This window comes from Pinus tabuliformis, chromosome 5_2, assembly GCF_031772625.1.
Source record: "Pinus tabuliformis cultivar Carrire ecotype Pingquan chromosome 5_2, CPIR1, whole genome shotgun sequence".
In the NCBI taxonomy this organism is placed as follows: Eukaryota; Viridiplantae; Streptophyta; class Pinopsida; order Pinales; family Pinaceae; genus Pinus; species Pinus tabuliformis.
Window position 1 is genome coordinate 441171890 of NC_142306.1, and position 21136 is coordinate 441193025.

Here is a 21136-nt window from a genome sequence, read left to right on the forward strand (position 1 = left end):
AACCCAATGCGGGAAAACCAGTGCAACATATATGAGGGTTTGTTTTATTAAGTAGATTTTTGAATACAACTAGGGTGCCAGAAATGGCTCACCCTTAAAAGAATACTCTTTTTAGTAGTACCTCTCTCTGGAGATAGATATTCAATAAAATCAACAACCGATTGATCAACCCCATAGTGACTCTAACTGTTCCTTGTTCTGGACAGTGAAAGTTGCTCAAAGCACTACTCTGGAACTGCGTCGCCCTCTCCCGGCTCAGGATTTGTTGATCAACTCCTAGTCTTCCCCACATAATCTCCCAGAACTGCTTCTGAAGCACTTTTCATCCCTTTTACAGCCTCTATGGCTTCTGCATCAGCCTCTATGGCCCTCTGCGTTGCCTCCTTTAGCCTTTGCATTATCCCTTCTTGGGCCTATGTTGTCTCTCTTGGCACTTCATTGCATATCTGCTAGGTATTATTTATCCTTGGATCGAAATACCTTGCTAAACTTCCCCTCACTGCAACTGATTACTAACTCAATTTCCTCAGTAACCCCAGCCCTAGAAAATCGAATTGACTGATCTTTCTTGGTATATCTCCAGCTAACCCTTAAGCCTCCTCTTATACTTTTCCAGTTGATGATTCAACGATCGAGATTAAGTCCCTAATCAATGAATAATATTATATTTGGCTTGATCATCATCACTTAGAACTTTCTCACCCATTTTATATCAATACACATTAATATTTTATTATTCCTAAGTTTAGACTTAGGAACTCATTAAAAATATTAATTATTTTAATACCTCTTCATCTAGGTGGAGTTTCTCCAAACGATTTCTGGGTCTTGGAGATCTCATGTTCCTTAGCCTCTCCACCAAATTTCATGGCTATAGAACATCTGATGCTACAAAACGTCAACACTCCTTCCTCAATCCCACTAATTAACTACTTGCTTGTTCAACAATGAGAGTCCAGAGGTGCCCAACCTCACCCCCAAGTGCTCACAAAGTGATTCACCCCCTTATAGGGAGTCCAAAATCCATTATTCCATTAGGGTAGCCACACGTATTCATTCTTCTCTTCCTCATCTTCTGCTTCAGGATGGTCTCTACCCAAGCTATTACAAGGTTCTAGAGTCTTCTATCTCAAACCACAGCCTCCAGGGGACCCAAGTTGTTATAGGGCTCCAGAGATTCCATCCCAAACCACAACATTTAGGGACCCAAGTTGTTATAGTGCTCCAGAGACCTCTTTCTAAACCCACAGCTTTCAAGGACCAAAGCTGTTACAAGGCTGTAGGGAATCTCAACACATAGCCTCCAGGGACCCAAGGCTATTACAGTGCTCCAAAGACTAGGGACTCAACCCACAGTCTCTAGGGATCGAGAGCCAATTACCTTCTCTTTTCTTCATCATTTTCTACTGCAAATTCTTACTGAACCTTGTTTCCTCGATACCACAATTCGCTTGTCTCTGTCTCCCTCCTGCCCATCTGTATGTGTCCCCTCCCTCTTTCAAGTCTCACTTTTTCTTGGCCTCCTACTCGGCCACCATTAATGATGCATCCTTGCTAGTCTCTAGTGTGCAATCTCTCCATAAAATTCATGTCCTTTATTTCTTGTAATTGTTTCTCAAGTAACATGGGCTTGCATACTTCCTCTTGTAGTTCATTTAATTTCAGGAGATCCTTCCTCAATTCATACACTAGCCAATCTTTAATGGTTGTCCTGCATTTTAGGTTTCTTTTTGCATAAGAAACAACAATGTCCCAAGAAAGCAACATCCTTCCAAACTTTGAAATCTATGTCACTTGACTCAGTCCCCTTATTTTTTTAATTTCAATTGTTGCAAAATATTTTATAATATATTTACACTGCAGCATGTACGGGGAATTTGGGTGGGGTTTTCATAATGTATGTATTGCTTCAACCCAAACTCTCTATGGTAGGTTTCGTTCACTCATCATAATTCTAATGATTTTTTGGATAAAATTGTTGGCTCTCTTTTCCATGCCATTATGTTGTGGAGTTTTAGTATTGTAAATTGTCTATCAATTCCATGATCTTTGAAATAATCATTAAATTCCTTGGAGGTGAACTCACCACCATTGTCTGATCTTATCCAGTTGACTCTACAAAATGTCTCATTCTCATCCATAGCCTTAAAGTTTTGGATTTTTTCAAAAGGTTTTGATTTCTTTCTTAAACAATGCAACCCAGATTAACCTACTATAATCATCAATGACTAGAATGAAGTATAACTTACCTATAGGTGTCTTCATTCTTGATGGTCCACATAGATCCATATGTACTAAATGTAAGGGCTCGGTTCTCAAGTTCTCCTTTGATTTGAAAGGTATAACCACATGATTACCAATCTAGTGTGATTTGCAAATAATATTTCCAGGCTTAGAGATATTTCGTAGGTCCCTAACTACAATTTTCTTACCATCCTTAAAATCTGAACAAATTTAGATGTCCCAGCCTCTTGTGCCATAGCCAACTCTTATCAAACCTACTTAAATAATATCGTTAAGATGTATCTTTCAATGCCCATAGTTGTACAAGTAAAATAATAGTCTAGAAAGATGTTTTCATACCTAGGAGCATTTTGACTAAAAATATCTTGTCTCCTTCCCCTTTGTGGTACAATAGGTATTTGTTGATTTCTCCTCTAAGGTAAAATGTATCTTTTTTGAACTCGTGGATAATTTTGGTTATTGCCTATATTCAATGTTTTTTTTCCTTTATTACTTCTTTCTTGCTAATGTAAATTTGTATTGGTTGTTTCATTCTTTTCCTTTTGCTGCTACTGTGGTTAATTTTTGGTTGATCCTCTTATAGATTCAATAAAAGTAATGGATTTCTTACCCTTTTCCACTGCATCTGAACTCATTTCTCCTTCAAAACATAAGCTAATTTTTATTTGAGGGGATCTCTTATCACTTAATATTTCATTTAGACTGCTAATCCCCTTAGAGAATTCTTGATTTAAACTCAGCTAAGTTTTCGTCATTTCCAACTCTTTTCTCATAGTGACAACCTCTCATTCAAGATTTTCACAACTTTTTTCTTTGTCTATCAACTACTCTTGAAAAGTGTCTTGGATATTATTTTAATCTTCAATTTTTAGTAAAATAGGTGCTACACTTTCAGAGTTCCTTTTGGCAAAAAATTCTTTTTTTTCCTCAATCTTTCAATCTCTTTTAGACCACTAATCAGCTCACCTTCTAAGTCAACTTCACATTATTCTTCTTCAGAATCCTCGTAATATTCTTCTAAAATTCATATGTACATGGGCATGAGCTCCTTTGAGTTTCCATGAGCTCTATCCTCATATGAAAATTGGTTGTATTCATCTTCTGAAGAACTAGTATCTTGAGTGTAAATTTTTTTATTTTTAGTTTTTTTCTCCTTTTGTAACTTTCTATATTTATTATTGGTTCCATGTTCATTCTTCTTCTTATCCAGACACTTAAAATAATATTAACCTACTTTACCACAATTAAAGCACTTATAAGGTAGCTTACCTATATACTTTCCCGAGACTCTCTTAAGCTTTCTCATGAACTTAACCTCCTCTTCATCTGATTCACAACATGTGTCACCATGTTCTTCCTTGGGCTTCTTGTCTTATTTGAAGGTTGACTCCTTTTCTATATGTTTTCCTTTTGAAATGCTCATCTTATAGGTAGTAAGAGTACCAAGCAATTGATCCATTATGATACAGTTTAGATCTATCATTTCCTCAATGGCTGAAACTTTGGGATTAAACCTCTTAGGAAGAAATTTGAACACCTTTTGAACTACCACTGATTCCTTTAGTTCTTCATCAAGCCCTTTTATGGTATTTACAACTTCATCAACTCTAACAAAGAACTTTTCAATTTCTTCATCATCATGCATCTTCAAAGAATCAAATTGCATTATAACACCCTAGGGTTTAGCTTTATTTACCTTGTTGTCACCTAGCAACTACTCATCTTCTCCCATATTTTCTTTGTATTTTTTCAATCCATGACCTTCACTAATTCTGATTTAGGTAGGCTCGCAAGAATATCATTCATAATCTTGACATTGTATGTAAACTCAAGCTTCTTATTTGTAGTAGTTATGTATGGATGCATCTCATAAGCATCTTGAATGGTGTCCCAAACATTAGCACAAAGATATTTCATATAGCTCTTCATCCTTATCTTCCAAAAATTATAGTTAATTCCATTGAACATATGTTCCCTATTGGTGTGGCCTCCTTCCTAGTCTCCCATTGTCCCCGGTCTTTCTTCCAACTCTTAAAATTATGTTCAAGTAACTTGGCTTTGATTCCAATTGTTAGAAACTAGGACAATAATACTGGGAGGGGAGGGGTGGGGGGGTTGGGGTGTGTTCAGGCAAGGGGGGTGAATCAGTATTGTGAGAATTTAAAAAACTTTTTCTCAAGTAAATAATACTTGAAATAATAAGAATAAGCACACCAATTCATAAATAAAGAGACAATAATATAATAAGGAAACCCAACTAGGAAAACTAGAAAAGTTTTTGTATTATGATGAAATTTGTTGCAAGCTTCAACTTGCTAGTTTATTGGGCTCCAACATGAAGGAAGCTCCTACTCCCCAATTTATTCACTACTACTAAAAGGAAAGTCCAACTCCCTAGACTGCAAGCTCCAGCATGCTTGACCTTCTTGATTAATATTTCATCCAATTTCAAACTTAAATCATTAAGGCCTATCTTTCACAAAATTAAATCACTTATTTCTCATAAAATCACCTTAAAAACACCTTCAACATAACATACTTCTTTGGTATTTGATTCGATTCACACTTGGATACCTTCACTGATTCACATATTATGCTTAATCTTTGAGTCTTATAAGGAAATTTGAGTTATTATTTTTAGTGTTTAACTTTACCTATCGTTTGCTCATAATTTACGCTTAATTGAGGTTTTGATCTTATTTTCTTCTTGATTTTCAATTATTGATTAATCATCTTGATGTGTTTAATTTATCTATGATCTCTTATTTGCTTGTTTTGAGGTGAAAAACTGAGTTAAATTATTGTTTTATGAAACTCTGAAGTTTACACAGAGTTTAACATAGGTTCTCATTTTGGTAGAGTGCTAAATATGGCACAAATTGCCAAGTTCATTGTCAAATTTGGGAGAGTCACTATACTTGTAGTTAACTTCACTGCTAGTTTTAGTGAGCTTCCAAATATGACATACTCTAACGAAAACTCCGTGGTTTTCTTACTCTCGATTGTCAAATTCAAGTTGATGTCATGCTTGAATCATTTTTGCCACGTAGTGACTCATTAGTGGTGCCATGTGTCACCTAGTGTTATCCCACTTGGCCACATAAAAACATTGAAAATGACTGCTAGGTGTCCTAGTCTAGTGTTACCATGTCATCATCATGTTGACATCATTTATGGGTCCAAGGTTTCTGATGTGGTCTTGCCATGTCACTTTCCACCTATATGTTATCTGTCTACCACACGTGGACCACTTGAGTCATGCTTTTTCAACCATGAGAGATGATTTTGGCTGATGATTATTTGTTTGAGGGATAAATGGATGACCTAAATTAAAATGTAGACCCTCCTATGTGCTTTAATTTAACGGGGAAGTTCCAGTATTTTTTGTCTTGTAGACAATAAACCCCATGCACCTCTTTGTATTGTTCCACTTGATTGTCATGGATTCACTCTATTAAATGAATGGGAGGTTGTGATTAAAATGTTGACCCCATTGAGTGACTCATGATTAACAAAGGTGGGGGGAGTACACTATTTGGCAATATGTGGAACCCATTAACTTAGAATCTTTCCTTTTTGATATCATATCCCAACATGAAATTTGTGAATGAATGCCAAATTAGCACCAACTTTGGGAATACCAAATTAATTCCGAATTTGGACCCTAAATCACTCACTCATTTTCAAACTGAGACTACTTCTAAACCCCTTGGCAATTTTCAGACTTCCATATACAATTGGAAAAGGTTTTTCAAGATCTATCCATCTAAGTAGTTTTTAATAACATATGTGTCAATATTCTATATTTAAAATGACTCCAAATATTAGAATATTGATCAACCTTTATTATCAATTAAAATTCTCCCTTAGAAACTTTGACATCAATGACAACGCATAGTTCTAACACCATAATGGTTTTATTTTGAAGAGAGAGAGAAGAGATAGTTTTTGCCTTCTTTTAACACATTTATATGTTTTTTTGCATTCACCAAACCTCCTAATCCTATCTCTTCGTAGTTGGAGGGCGTTTCTTTACTAGATGGGACTCCACCCATTAAATCTCTAGACATCATTCTATCAACCAAACCACATTAATTGACATCCTCTATGATTTAACTAATTCCAAATGTGAATCTAAGAGGTTACATAAAATCATATTTTAAAGTGTGCTATCATTTTTTAAGTGGGGGATGAATCACTCATAGGGGAAAGATGTGGCTAGTCATATATTTTTTTGCAAAAAAAGACAAGTGTGTCCTCCAAAACCCATCAATCATGCAAACCTTATTGTGCATCTATGTTTTGTTGATTTCTATATAGAAATGACGAGATAGGAGCTAAGGGATTTAACTCAATCAAAGTTAATGTAGAATGATAAGGGTTTTATAGATCCCAAATGATAGACCCTATGCTTGAGATGACAAGGTGTGGAATCAATTTCATGGTGTGTTTCCCCTAATATGGACCAAATCTCATATATATTGTTATCACTGAAAATTCTGTTTCCAAAAATTGCTCAGACTAGCTTAAGGGCAAAGTGTTTTCGCAGCGCATAAATCCTTTAGCAGTTTCGCAGCGCTACATGTTTAGGTGGTTTCGTAGCGTGCTACGAAACTGGGAATTTGTTCGAGTTTTCAGTGGAGGCCAAAATCCTAGCATGCCTATTGTACAGAGTTCTGCAGATGAGAGCAGCGACAGTGATTTCAAGGAAGCGGTGGTTTCTGCAATGTCTAAACTTTTGCACTCAAATCTTTTGCAGGCATTAAGCTCGTTTGTAGATAAAGACAGGAGTAGTGCTGTCTGGTGACAGAATTGATGCATAAGGATCTTCATAGCTTCATCAACGAATGGATGCAAAGTTAAACATTGCGGGATGGGATGGTTAGAAATTATATACTGCTGAAACAACTGCTGAGGTGTATCTCATCTATAGGCGCTCGGCACTATGTATGGAGGTGATGAAGTCGCAGCTATAGTTCTTGATCTGGGGTCTCATACGTGTAAAGCTGGTTATGCAGGCGAAGATGCCCCAAAGGCAGTTTTTCCTTCTGTTGTGGGATCTATTGAGCAAACAGGGATGGCTGATGCAGTCAAAGTTGAAGGAGATTTAGAATCTTCAGATGCCAAAATGAATGTCAAGCTAGACTCTGAGAAGTCCAAATCCAAGCGGAAATTGTATGTTGGTTCTCAAGCTCTGGGCTACCGACGTGATTTTATGGAGGTGATTCCAGCTCTGAAGGATGGTATTGTTGCTGATTGGGATGTTGTGGATAGCATATGGGACCATGCTTTTCGGGAGCGCTTGCTAATTGACCCAAAGGAGCATCCTATATTGTTAGCTGAACCATCCTCCAATTCACAACAACAAAGGGAGAGAGCAACAGAGCTTATGTTTGAAAGTCACAAGGTGCCAGCCCTATTTTTAGCAAAGAATGCGGTATTAACTTCCTTTGCTTCAGGACGTCCCACTTCTTTAGTTGTTGACTGTGGTGGTGGATCGAAAACTGTTGCTGCAGTCCATGATGGTTATGTTCTTCAAAAGGCTATGGTGTCTTCTCCCATAGGCGGGGAGGTTTTAACTGACTGCCTTATGAGGTTTTTGGAGAGTAAAGGGATTTTGGTCAAGCCTCGATATTCATTCAAGAGAAAGGAGGCTCGACCGGGAGAATTTCAAATTGTAGATCTTGATTTTCCTAACACAACTGCAAGTTATAAAAGATACTCAAAGATGTTTATTGTATATGATTTCAAGGAAGCTGTCTGCCGTGTACCAGACACAGTCTTTGATGAATCTTCTTATTCTAACATTCCAACAACATCTTATGAACTCCCAGATGGACAGATATTAGAATTTGGAGCTGATAGATTCAAATTTCCTGATCTTATATTCAACCCGCCCCTACTTCAAACACTGCCTCATATGGAAAAGCTTGATAATTTAGGGCATTCACTTCGCGGGCTTCCCCAGATGGTTATCGAGAGTATAAATAAGTGTGACGTGGATATACGCTGAGAATTGTTTAGCAGTATTCTGCTTGCTGGTGGCACGGCATCAATGCAAATCGCAGATGAAGAGAACCGACTTCGATTTTAAAAAAAGGAAAAGGATAAGAATGAGGCTGAGGATAAGGATAGATTTAGTTTTCGAAATTCCTTTAGTTATGGGACATTGGCGGCAGCTAATCGTGTTGAAGGAGCTCTCTACTTGGACTTTAGAGAAGATGGAGTTGATGACAATTGGATCATCAATCATAAAGTAAATTTCAGCAGGCGGTGGGCATTATACTTGAACGCAGAAGGCTTGATGAGCTCGGAAGTGTTTTAGGGAATATGAAGGGAGCTAAAGCAAAAAAAAAACGAAGCGTCTAGCACGCTGGAGAAATTAAAGACGAGCGATGGCAGATAATGTCAAAGGGGTGCTTCTGTTATATTTGTTGTAGGTTATTCATGCCTACAATTGTCATGTGTTATGTTGAAGTTTTAGTGCTGGAGGTCCATGTGATAGGGCTAGCTGCAGTTGGCGATTGTGTTTCATTCTGCTTGTGGAACATGTGCATCATCAAAGGAATAGCTGTAAAAACTTCAGACGTGCGCCCACATTGCAGATATTGACTTCTGGGTTTTGTTCTGTTCTCCATTGTGACAGTACATCTGCAAAACACTCACTGTCAATGCCGTAATATGCATGTCTATGGTTAGATTGAAAAATGGAAGAAATAAAAATGACAAGAAACATCATTCCAAGCGAAGCTACAATAGCGATAGTGATCATTCAAGATTGTGATTTTCATCATATGAGAATAGAATGTTGGTATATGTTTGAGCTTTAAGGAACTCTATGCTAGTGCTTGATAAAACTATTGGTTGGGAAGCTCCTCTGTTCAATATGAGGACGATGTTCTGCTCAATATGCCTGCCAAGCATTTCTGTGGGAAAGGGCACAGTGATTTTTTTTAATGAGAGGGTCGTCAGATGCAGAATTTCTATCTCAAGGTTTCAAATGTGCCGGTATCTTTGGGCACGCTCTCCAGAATAAACACATTACATATGCTGAAGCTGTTTCAAGTGGAACTAAAGGACTTGTCAGTCAATGGTGAAAGTAGACCAGAAATCCATGCATTTAAGGATGAGAATGGTGATGTAGCTAGTGAGGTAGACAATTATATGGATGCTCTTACTACCATGGAATCAGAAATGGAAACAGATTCAGATGGCAGAGCCAAACATGAGTTTGATTCAGATTTCAATTCAACACATAAGGAAGCAGGTATTGAAACAACAGGACAGTTACATGAGAAGGATGGTCAGTGTTCGGACCTTGCTGATGCTGAAGCTACACACTGGCAATCATTTAGCTATGAAAGGAAGACTGTGTTTTTTTTAATTAAACAGCAGTTTCGTAGCGCGCTACGAAACTGCTGTAGGTGTTGTTTTTAGCGCAGAACAAACAGTTTGATGAAGTGACTGGAAATTTTCAAGGGAAAAACCCAAGGGACATATAGGAAACTACATGAAGCCAGCATAAGCCATTCAAATGATGACAGTTTTGGGGTATTAAAGAGCTGGGGACATGCTGCTACATTTTCGAAGTAATGAGAGACCAGAACCGGAAAGCTAGGGATATTCCCTAACATTGCTGAACAGATTAAAGCCTTCAGTATCCAAAGCCGACATGGGGTATTAATTGCTCATCTCATGCTATCACAGCCGCCTCCAGAAAGAGAGCAGATGTCAAAGAATGAAGTTCATTGTAATTAAAGCCATCAAAGCTACCGCTGTAGTAATCCACTTGGCAGAGAATGAATCTTGATTATAATAAATGCTATGTCCAGCATGATGCAGAATTAGAATCTTATTTGTTTTAGGTTTCTAGAGCTGTTAATTAGTAGTAAGTGGCTTTTATTACTTAGTTTAAAAGTGAATAGGTGTCATTAGAAAAGGACTTCGAGTTCCCCTCAGATGAATCGGATTCAGGTAGAAGAATTTTATAAATAGCTAAGAGAGTGAAGTAATAGGGGTTGGATGTTTTGAGAAAAGACAATACTATTTTGGTTTATGTATATCAGATTTCAGTAATGCAAAGGACTGTTGTTTCTTCTCAGGATTCACAATAGATCTAATGGTTCAAATGTATGATGGTTTATTCTCTTTAGTGTTCTTTTACAGTTTTGTTACTGCATAATCACTCAGAACTCATGTGTCATGCTCTGACTTCCTGTATGCCTTGGCAAACTGTGTTTTACGTAAGTTATGTTTGAACATTAGATGTAAAGTGCCCTGATTTCTATGAAAGGATAGTGTTTCTTGTTTGCTGAGATGTGTGAGACTCCATAAGCCCAATGGGAATCACTTTGATATTTGTCCAGCCAGCTTATTTTTCATGTGTTTTAAGAGTTAGCCATCTTTCCTTGTTATTAGTCAATATCCATAGTCTGTGAGAGAGCCCTCTCTGACTAAGGAGGCTAAGCCTTAGTCTACAGCCTGGTTTGAAACAGTTACACAGAGTCTTGCTGATTGGCAGCCTTCAGTACCTTATTTTGTGATAACATTTTGGTGCGTCTGCCGGGAGACTGAAGATTACTCATTCCCGAAATTATGAAGCTGAACTTCTGAAGGTAGCAGGAGCTCAGAAGGTTTTCGAGGCTGCAAATCTACCTTGGCGACTCCATTGTTGAAAAATTCGAAATTCATAGGTTCATGGTGATTCCACTGGAGTTATGAAGGACCCAGATGCTACCATTCTTGTTTCAAGGTATGCATGCATAGATTTTTCAGGAATTCATGGTTTCCCAAATCATTTTCCCAAGGATGCATATTTTCTAAGGAATGGTCCAAAATTCAATGGAGAAGATTTGAGTTTAACTTTGAAGCATATATCAGATTTTTGTGAATTTTCACAGCTTCTTAGAGTTAAACATGAGGATGTTTGCATTATGTTATTCTATGATTCACTTCAAGGGAAATGTAAACAATGGATTGAAATTTTTCCTATCAAATCCGTTAAGTCATTTCAAGACTTATGGCTTATGTTTTTGGAGGAATGGATAGATAGGTCAGAGGTGGTGGCAAACTCTCCTTCAGTTCAAGGTTTCAAACAATGGAATAATGATCATAGTAATGGAGAAACAAATGAAAATTTTCCTTTGTCCTTGTCCTCGTATCTAAAATCCTTTGACTGCAAGACAGAGGATAAGATGAGATTTTTGGATGAAGTTGCTGAGGACATTGAGAAAGAAATTGAAGGTTTAGAAGGTCAAATTCAGGCATATAGTCTTCATAATCATGATCATTATTTTCAGCAGCTTTCTATGGCAGAACGCAAGGAGACAATGCTGGTTCCTTTCTCTTTCACGATTGAGGAACTGAACACTGTTGTTGAAGATCAGTTTGCACAACCAGGAAGTTACAAGAAAAATCAAGCTGATCATGTATTCTCGGATCCTATAGCTGACTACATGGAAGAGTTTTGCTCTCCAGTGTTTCATTTTTCCTACAAAGATCAGAGACAATTTCAGTGGCAGCGGTCATCATACTATCATATTGGCTCTGAACTCCGATGCAGTCAAAGAAATCAGACATTAGATAAGACAAATGATTGGCTACATTGGAAATTTCACATTGATTGAGCTGAAAGAAGTTTGAAATTGATAGGGTAGGTAGGTAGGAAATTGCAAATAAGCTCAAGGTTGACTGAGCATTTTTTTTTTCAGTAGATGTAGTTTTCTTTCTCCTACAATGATCATCCAGCTAAAGCCCGAGGTGAAGGCCCAAGTAACTTAAAGAGGATGTTTGTCAAATAAATTTTATAAGGCACTGGAACTGCGAGTTCTTAGTGTACCACAAGGGCACACTATCCCAAGTGGAGCCACTGTTATCACTGAAAATTATGTTTCCAAAAATTGCTCAGACTAGCTTAAGGACAAAGTGTTTTCGCAGCGCATAAATCCTTTAGCAGTTTCGCAGCACTACATGTTTAGGTGGTTTCGTAGCGTGCTACGAAACTGGGAATTTGTTCGAGTTTTCAGTGGAGGCCAAAATCCTAGCATGCCTATTGTACAGAGTTCTGCAGATGAAAGCAGCGACAGTGATTTCAAGGAAGCGGTGGTTTCTGCAATGTCTAAGCTTTTGCACTCAAATCTTTTGCAGGCATTAAGCTCGTTTGTAGATAAAGACAGGAGTAGTGCTGTTTGGTGACAGAATTGATGCATAAGGATCTTCATAGCTTCATCAACGAATGGATGCAAAGTTAAACATTGCGGGATGGGATGGTTAGAAATTATATACTGCTGAAACAACTGCTGAGGTGTATCTCATCTATAGGCGCTCGGCACTATGTATGGAGGTGATGAAGTCGCAGCTATAGTTCTTGATCTGGGGTCTCATACGTGTAAAGCTGGTTATGCAGGCGAAGATGCCCCAAAGGCAGTTTTTCCTTCCGTTGTGGGATCTATTGAGCAAACAGGGATGGCTGATGCAGTCAAAGTTGAAGGAGATTTAGAATCTTCAGATGCCAAAATGAATGTCAAGCTAGACTCTGAGAAGTCCAAATCCAAGCGGAAATTGTATGTTGGTTCTCAAGCTCTGGGCTACCGACGTGATTTTATGGAGGTGATTCCAACTCTGAAGGATGGTATTGTTGCTGATTGGGATGTTGTGGATAGCATATGGGACCATGCTTTTCGGGAGCGCTTGCTAATTGACCCAAAGGAGCATCCTATATTGTTAGCTGAACCATCCTCCAATTCACAACAACAAAGGGAGAGAGCAGCAGAGCTTATGTTTGAAAGTCACAAGGTGCCAGCCCTATTTTTAGCAAAGAATGCGGTATTAACTTCCTTTGCTTCAGGACGTCCCACTTCTTTAGTTGTTGACTGTGGTGGTGGATCGACAACTGTTGCTGCAGTCCATGATGGTTATGTTCTTCAAAAGGCTGTGGTGTCTTCTCCCATTGGCGGGGAGGTTTTAACTGACTGCCTTATGAGGTTTTTGGAGAGTAAAGGGATTTTGGTCAAGCCTCGATATTCATTCAAGAGAAAGGAGGCTCGACCGGGAGAATTTCAAATTGTAGATCTTGATTTTCCTAATACAACTGCAAGTTATAAAAGATACTCACAGATGTTTATTGTAAATGATTTCAAGGAAGCTGTCTGCCGTGTACCAGACACAGTCTTTGATGAATCTTCTTATTCTAACATTCCAACAACATCTTATGAACTCCCAGATGGACAGATATTAGAATTTGGAGCTGATAGATTCAAATTTCCTGATCTTATATTCAACCCGCCCCTACTTCAAACACTGCCTCATATGGAAAAGCTTGATAATTTAGGGCATTCACTTCGCGGGCTTGCCCAGATGGTTATCGAGAGTATAAATAAGTGTGACATGGATATACGCCGAGAATTGTTTAGCAGTATTCTGCTTGCTGGTGGCACGACATCAATGCAAATCGCAGATGAAGAGAACCGACTTCGATTTTAAAAAAAGGAAAAGGATAAGAATGAGGCTGAGGATAAGGATAGATTTAGTTTTCGAAATTCCTTTAGTTATGGGACATTGGCGGCAGCTAATCGTGTTGAAGGAGCTCTCTACTTGGACTTTAGAGAAGATGGAGTTGATGACAATTGGATCATCAATCATAAAGTAAATTTCAGCAGGCGGTGGGCATTATACTTGAACGCAGAAGGCTTGATGAGCCCGGAAGTGTTGCAGGGAATATGAAGGGAGCTAAAGCAAAAAACGAAGCGTCTAGCACGCTGGAGAAATTAAAGACGAGCGATGGCAGATAATGTCAAAGGGGTGCTTCCGTTATATTTGCTGTAGGTTATTCATGCCTACAATTGTCATGTGTTATGTTGAAGTTTTAGTGCTGGAGGTCCATGTGATAGGGCGAGCTGCAGTTGGCGATTGTGTTTCATTCTGCTTGTGGAACATGTGCATCATCAAAGGAATAGCTGTAAAAACTTCAGACGTGCGCCCACATTGCAGATATTGACTTCTGGGTTTTGTTCTGTTCTCCATTGTGACAGTACATCTGAAAAACACTCACTGTCAATGCCGTAATATGCATGTCTATGGTTAGATTGAAAAATGGAAGAAATAAAAATGACAAGAAACATCATTCCAAGCGAAGCTACAATAGCGATAGTGATCATTCAAGATTGTGATTTTCATCATATGAGAATAGAATGTTGGTAGATGTTTGAGCTTCAAGGAACTCTATGCTAGTGCTTGATAAAACTATTGGTTGGGAAGCTCCTCTGTTCAATATGAGGACGATTTTCTGCTCAATATGCTTGCCAAGCGTTTATGTGGGAAAGGGCACAGTGATTTTTTTTAATGAGAGGGTCGTCAGATGCAAAATTTCTATCTCAAGGTTTCAAATGTGCCGGTATCTTTGGGCGCTCTCCAGAATAAACACATTACATATGCTGAAGCTGTTTCAAGTGGAACTAAAGGACTTGTCAGTCAATGGTGAAAGTAGACCAGAAATCCATGCATTTAAGGATGAGAATGGTGATGTAGCTAGTGAGGTAGACAATTATATGGATGCTCTTACTACCATGGAATCATAAATGGAAACAGATTCAGATGGTAGAGCCAAACATGAGTTTGATTCAGATTTCAATTCAACACATAAGGAAGCAGGTATTGAAACAACAGGACAGTTACATGAGAAGGATGGTCAGTGTTCGGACCTTGCTGATGCTGAAGCTACACACTGGCAATCATTTAGCTATGAAAGGAAGACTAAGTTTTTTTTAATTAAACAGCAGTTTCGTAGCGCGCTACGAAACTGCTGTAGGTGTTGTTTTTAGCACAGAACAAACAGTTTGATGAAGTGACTGGAAATTTACCCAGAGTCTTGCTGATTGGCAGCCTTCAGTACCTGATTTTGTGATAACATATATATAACCAAGAAACACTAGATCTATCATTGTAAATTAATGAAATATGTAGAGACATGTTTACCTTGGAGTGAATGATATCTCCCTTTCCTTAGCTATGATAGAACCCTTGAGCTTGTAGGGTTAAAATTTCCAATATATGAGTGGAACTATGCCAATGAAGAAGCCCTATGATGGAACAATTGAATTTGTGATGTTGGATCCTAGCTAACAAAAGGAATCCTTATGAAGTCATTGGAGATGAAAGGTGCAATAAATCCTAGAGGCTTGAGAAAGGTGGAAGGAAATTAGTCATTAATATGAGTGTGTACCTATAAAATAGGATTTTCAAATATAAAATAATTCAATCAACTTGAATAGTTCTTACAAAGAGGAATTGAAGGGTATATATAGGAAAATAATGGATCTCAAAGCATAAGAATGGATCCTAGGGTATGCAATGGATTTGATATAATGGGATAGTGGATTTTAGTCCTAAAATGACTCTCTTCTACATGAATTCTAGATTAAAGATCATCTATATGCTAAAGAAATCCATGGTATGCTTAGCGCCAAGACATTATTTATGTTTAAGGAGTTCGACTCAAATTGGTTCCATAAATAGTAATTCCAAAATTGTTTGAGTAGCGAGGGACTCAATTCAAGGCCAGGTGATTATGGATCCGACCATGGAGTTTGCATCCAATATGGATATATGAAGTTAAAAATCCCCCAGATGGTTGCCCCAAGGGGTCAAAGTGTGTTAAATTAATGACCACAAGCACAAGGATCTAAGGAACCTGCTTAAGCATTAGACATCCTAGCAAGGTCCCATATCTAGAAAAAGGTCAAAGGCACCTCGAGAATTCGATCCATGTCATTAGAGTAATTACTGAGAGATAATATTCAAAAACACAAATAAGTAATTGAGTTGTTTGTTTATGTTATGTCGAGAAAGGTCTGAGATCCAAGAATTAATTTTACTTCTACATACTAGATGGAGATGATTAAAAATACTTAAAGGGTAAAAGGTTACTTGTGCAAACGGGTTTAAATGATATTATAAATAACTATGTAAAAATATTTTTTTATGTATTTGTTAGAAAAAGAAAGTGTTTACTCAAATCTTGAATTGATTTTGTAGAGAAATTATGAGTTAAATAGGAAATTGTTTTTCAACTGTTTCAAAAGGAGTTTAAATATGTGTGTGTGTGTGAGACAAGGTTAGCATGATCATAGGTTAACATTGATAAAAGGCTCTTAGGTTATCCCTAAAATGACATTCAACCCCTAATGTGTGACAAAATCCTTCAAAAAAATAGAAGTTTAGAATCTTGGAAACTTGGAGGGGTGTAATTTATTTTTTGTGTACAAGAATTATCCTTAACTAACTGGGTCAAAAATCAAAAGTATTATATCCAAAATTTAGAGAAGATGTGCCAGAAACATGATCATTCCTAAAGATGAAAGGAAGAGTTCGTTTACATAAAATTGCATAGTAATTTTACAAGTAATTATCAATGAAAAAGAAAAGAAAATGTGCTCAAGCAAAAAAGCATAAACTGACAAGAAATTAATGGTACTATACAAAATTATTTCTAATCATATATATCTCTTATAGGAAAGAAAACCATTAAGCAAAAGGAAATTACATGGAATCTACGCAGTTCTAGTTCAATGTAAATAAAGATGTTATGTCAGAATTCTAGACATCAATTATGTAAAACACTTAGAAAACAAATATGGTATCAAACTCTACCTAGCCACAACCAAGTTTTAGTATGTTAGAATTTGAATGCCTCATAAGACCTGACATATGAATTTACAAGAAAACACTTATACATAAAGGTAGAATAAATTTAGACCCAATCACCAAGTCTTGTAACAATTTAGACAACATTATATAATAGGAGAAAATAGGTCTAAACTAGTCTTTGGACAGATGTGGGCATGCATCATCATATCAAAGTGAAAATCCCCAAAGGGGATGAAAAGGGGAAAATAAATAAGTCATTTGGGTACTTGGAAGATAATTTGAATGCAAAACCCTAACACTTTTATTTTGGAAGCCCTCAAATAAGAAATTAGAACTAACCTACAAGAAACAAGAATGGAATTAATAAGTGAAATGAATGAAAAGTAATGGAATTGAAACAAATATTAGTTTAAGAAAAGAAGAAAGGGTGTACACAAATGGAGTTAAGTGTGAGGAATATAGCAGCGAGAAAAATCCTTCATCCTGTGAGAGAACCAAAGTCCGTTGGTATGGAAAATATTGAAAACTAAAGAAGAAGAAAAAAACCTAAAAATACATTTCAAGGAACTAAGAACAAAAGTGTTTACTAACTAAACCAACAACCCTTGGCCTTTCAAAAATAAAGGGGAAAAATAAACTAACATAAAATAAAACCTTTCAATAGGAAAGAGTAAGGGTCAATGTCACACGGAATCATTCAAGGGTGCGGACACAGCTGACCTTCCTAGAAGTCTAAGACATTCTAATGACAAACGAAACAAACTGGAGCTATCCTTCTCTAAACATACATTATGATATGAGAAATCAAGTGTTTCGTTCTTACCTCCGTCCAAACACTGTTGTAGAAGTCCAAGCTTTGTTGATCCGGATGAGCTCCTCCCGTTCTCCAAAACCTGCAATCACCAACAGTCAAACAATTAAATAGCACCTGATTATAACATAAAACAAAGCATATTCAACATATAGACCAAGGAGTACATGAAATAACCCATTAACAACAAGCTATTGAGAAGAATGGACCAATTTGCATTAAAGGTAATCAAAAGGAACCATTACAACCTGAGCCTTGGTGTTGTGCAAGCTCCTTCCAGGGTCCACAAGAGTCTTCCTCTACTTTGACAAAGCTCACCCACTCCCAAATAGAACAAGTAAAGATGACAATCTCTCCTCACAAGCTTCTAAATGGGAGTCCTAATTCCTGCAGCATTTACCCTTAGAAATCTATAGCTTTCAACCTTCTTCCTTCTGGCTCAATGCCTCTTTTTATAGTGCTCAAGAGGAAGTTAATCAGGTCCACCATCAATGGGATAGTCCCCTCTTTGGATGGGATCACTCCCAAATTGATGGGATAAGTTCCTCTTTGATAGGAGTGCATGAACCATCTGGAGGCGCTCAATACTCATCCAAGAATCTTCTAGAATGCTCTAGAAATGACCACAAGTAAGTTTTTGAAGATAAAACTTGCGCATTTTAACCTTTTCAGAGGGACGCACCTGCCCCTTTAGATACAGAGCGTCCTTGGACGCAGACCTTATGAACAAAAGGTGCGTACCCGCAGGCAAGGCTTGAGAGAACCTGCGTACCCAGAGATAAACATGTTTTATAAAGACTTTCTCTCTTTCTTGGAGTTTGATATGAATAGTAGAGGCATAAGACTTGCTCAAAAGGGTAGTATTACTGTTGATTGAGCCATACCGACTGTAAATAGCCATGGTGACATTTTTTAGTGTAACAGATTGCCCCCTAAAGTGCAAAGCCTGGAATAGATTAGGGTTTTGTATTATCTAGGAAGGGTGAAGCACTTTATCATTTCGAGGATTATCTCATGGAGAACCTGGTTGGAACCTGCAATTTTCAACACAAAATACATGGATAAGATTATATCATCACTGAGGTAGGCATTCCCATACTCAGATAAAAACTTTAACTAATAGACTAACTACTCTGATACAGAAATGATCTTGTAGTACATCATAATCATAGACTTTTGTAGACACAGTATGGGCGCAACCATCTGTTTATGATTAGTCTACTTAGATAATGAATACAAAACTCCTCGCAGCCTGGACGGTAAAGATTTGATCCAAGGTCTTCATTCCTACTTCTCGATTGGTACGATTCTAGCCATGTGAATAAATGAGTCGATGTCGAACATGGTAGAAACCACTTGATTACCAGTCGATGATGTGAACTGTTAACAAGCGTGAGAGAGACCACCAATAATGTCAATGGTTCTCAAAGTACCCATTACAATCCATGAGATGTGAATGAATGAGTTGGTGTCGAACATTTCACGGAATCCTTCGATCGAAAGTCAATGATGTAAACTGATGTCAAAGGCGAGAAACCTGCCATTGATGCATGCAGACCTCAAGGTACTGACGATTTCTAAGTCATCTCTCTAGATAATGTGCTGATGTCGATAGAAAGAGACTCGTTGCAGGCAAGCCCACAACACGAAATCATTGTTCAAGTTGAAGAAATATTGCTGTAAGGACTGACTCAGGGATGGTCAAATGGATGACAAGTATTTTGCAGATGAAAGTTTTGTTTGCAGACCTCTTGAACACATAACGACACGACAGATGGTTTGGTGCTAAATAACTCAAAGTTAATCCCCGGAACCCGGTTGAAGATTTTCAAAAGTGGTTTGATTGACTGTGAGGTAAAAGATTTCCCAACCCAGGTGAATGAAAAGTGTCGTGTCCAAGAGTGGTAATAAAGTTTCTTTTGAGACAAAAGGTAACAAATAGGCTCATTCTTCTCTCTTTTCCCCCACCATTTCTGGCAAGTACCTCTTTATTTTTAACAAGCTTGAGGAGGATAACATATGCTTGATTATAAGCTCATCCTTCGGACGAGTCCAACCCAATTTTGATTCGAACCCTAGGAAGGAGTGGTTCATTCCTGTTTGTAATTGAACAGGTCCTTTACTGTGAAATGTTTAACGAGCCCAGTATAGGAGAAACTCGGCGTTTTTCAATTTTAGAGAGTCTGAAAAAACTTAAGGAAACTCCAAGTTGAACTTTTTCGTAAATTTGTGTCCCTCAAGCCCGAAAAAGTATAAAATAATACCTGGGGGAACCGCTTGATCTTGCGACCAAGGAGTACTTTCATGATTAGTGTCACTGACCTGAAAAGTAAAAAGCGATCAAGGACACGTCGTTTTATTTCCGTATCGAGTTTGAAACGACAAAAACACGACAATCTTTTCCTGATTTTACGGTCAGAAAAGAGCTATAAGGGGACCGTCTTTTAATTCCGTTTTAACGAGTGTAAAAGAAACGCTCGGCAATCTTTTCATGTTTTAGGAGTCAGAAAAGGGCTTAAAAGATGACTCTGATATTTTGTTTGTGAAAAATTACAATTTTCCCTCTAAGTCCCTTTGTCCTGCACAAAAGCGACACATTACTCATACCTGTTTAAGATAGGCAAAAATCCATCGAAAAACATCTTTCCATGGTGAAAAATGAACAAATTCATCCAAAAAACCTATAAAAAGACTTTTTACCATGTCATTTTTACCGTTTGACTGTTGAGGTTGAAAAAGGAGCTTTTGACAAGAAACTTCCCATGGTTGCTGCGGAAAATCCGACCGTTAGAATCGAACGCCGTCTCTTCCAGGTATTTCACAACATCCTCCTTGTCAATTTCATCCGTTTAGAATTTTGTTTTAAGTTTCATTTTTGATTTTTAGGGGGTTTTGGGTTTTGGAAACCGCCCTGCGGGGGACGCAGCTTTCCTAAAGGCTGGCCCGCGTCCCCCGACTTTTTCCTACACAGGGAAAAGGTCAGGGGACGCAGGTTGCCTTCAGGCCACCTGCGTCCCGGCGCACTGTGTGCCAAACGCGGGGTGCGTCCTCCGCAAAACGCAGGTTTTGAAACCCCAAACTCCCAAACCAACCATTGAAATTCCTCAAAACTAATTTTAATGCCTGTTTATTCATGTGTAGGGCACTTATCATGCTGGATTGGAGAGAAAGAGAGCATGAGGAGGTTGATGAAGCTGCAATCAATCATCAACCTTCCCTCGATGCCCTAAGAGGATGTGGTTTATACAAATACTGGTCCATACCCGGTATGAGAGCTCAGGTAAGGTTCTTAGAGTGGCTGGTCGAGAGATGGAACGTTCAAGAACAATGCTTTTATATCGGCGGGCAACAACTCGAGATAGAGCCTGCTGACATTTACTTTCTTACTGGCTTGCCGAACAGAGGTGAGCAACTCAATCTAGCTTGGACTAGGCCGGG

The 21136-nt window shown here is 38.0% G+C and overlaps 2 pseudogenes; both read left to right on the plus strand.

Moving 5' to 3' along the window:
- The first annotated feature begins 7141 nt into the window (after positions 1–7141).
- On the plus strand, positions 7142–8299 carry LOC149159566 (actin-related protein 4 pseudogene; annotated as a pseudogene).
- Positions 8300–12529: 4230 nt separating this feature from the next.
- Positions 12530–13725, plus strand: LOC149159567 (actin-related protein 4 pseudogene; annotated as a pseudogene).
- Positions 13726–21136: the final 7411 nt, after the last annotated feature.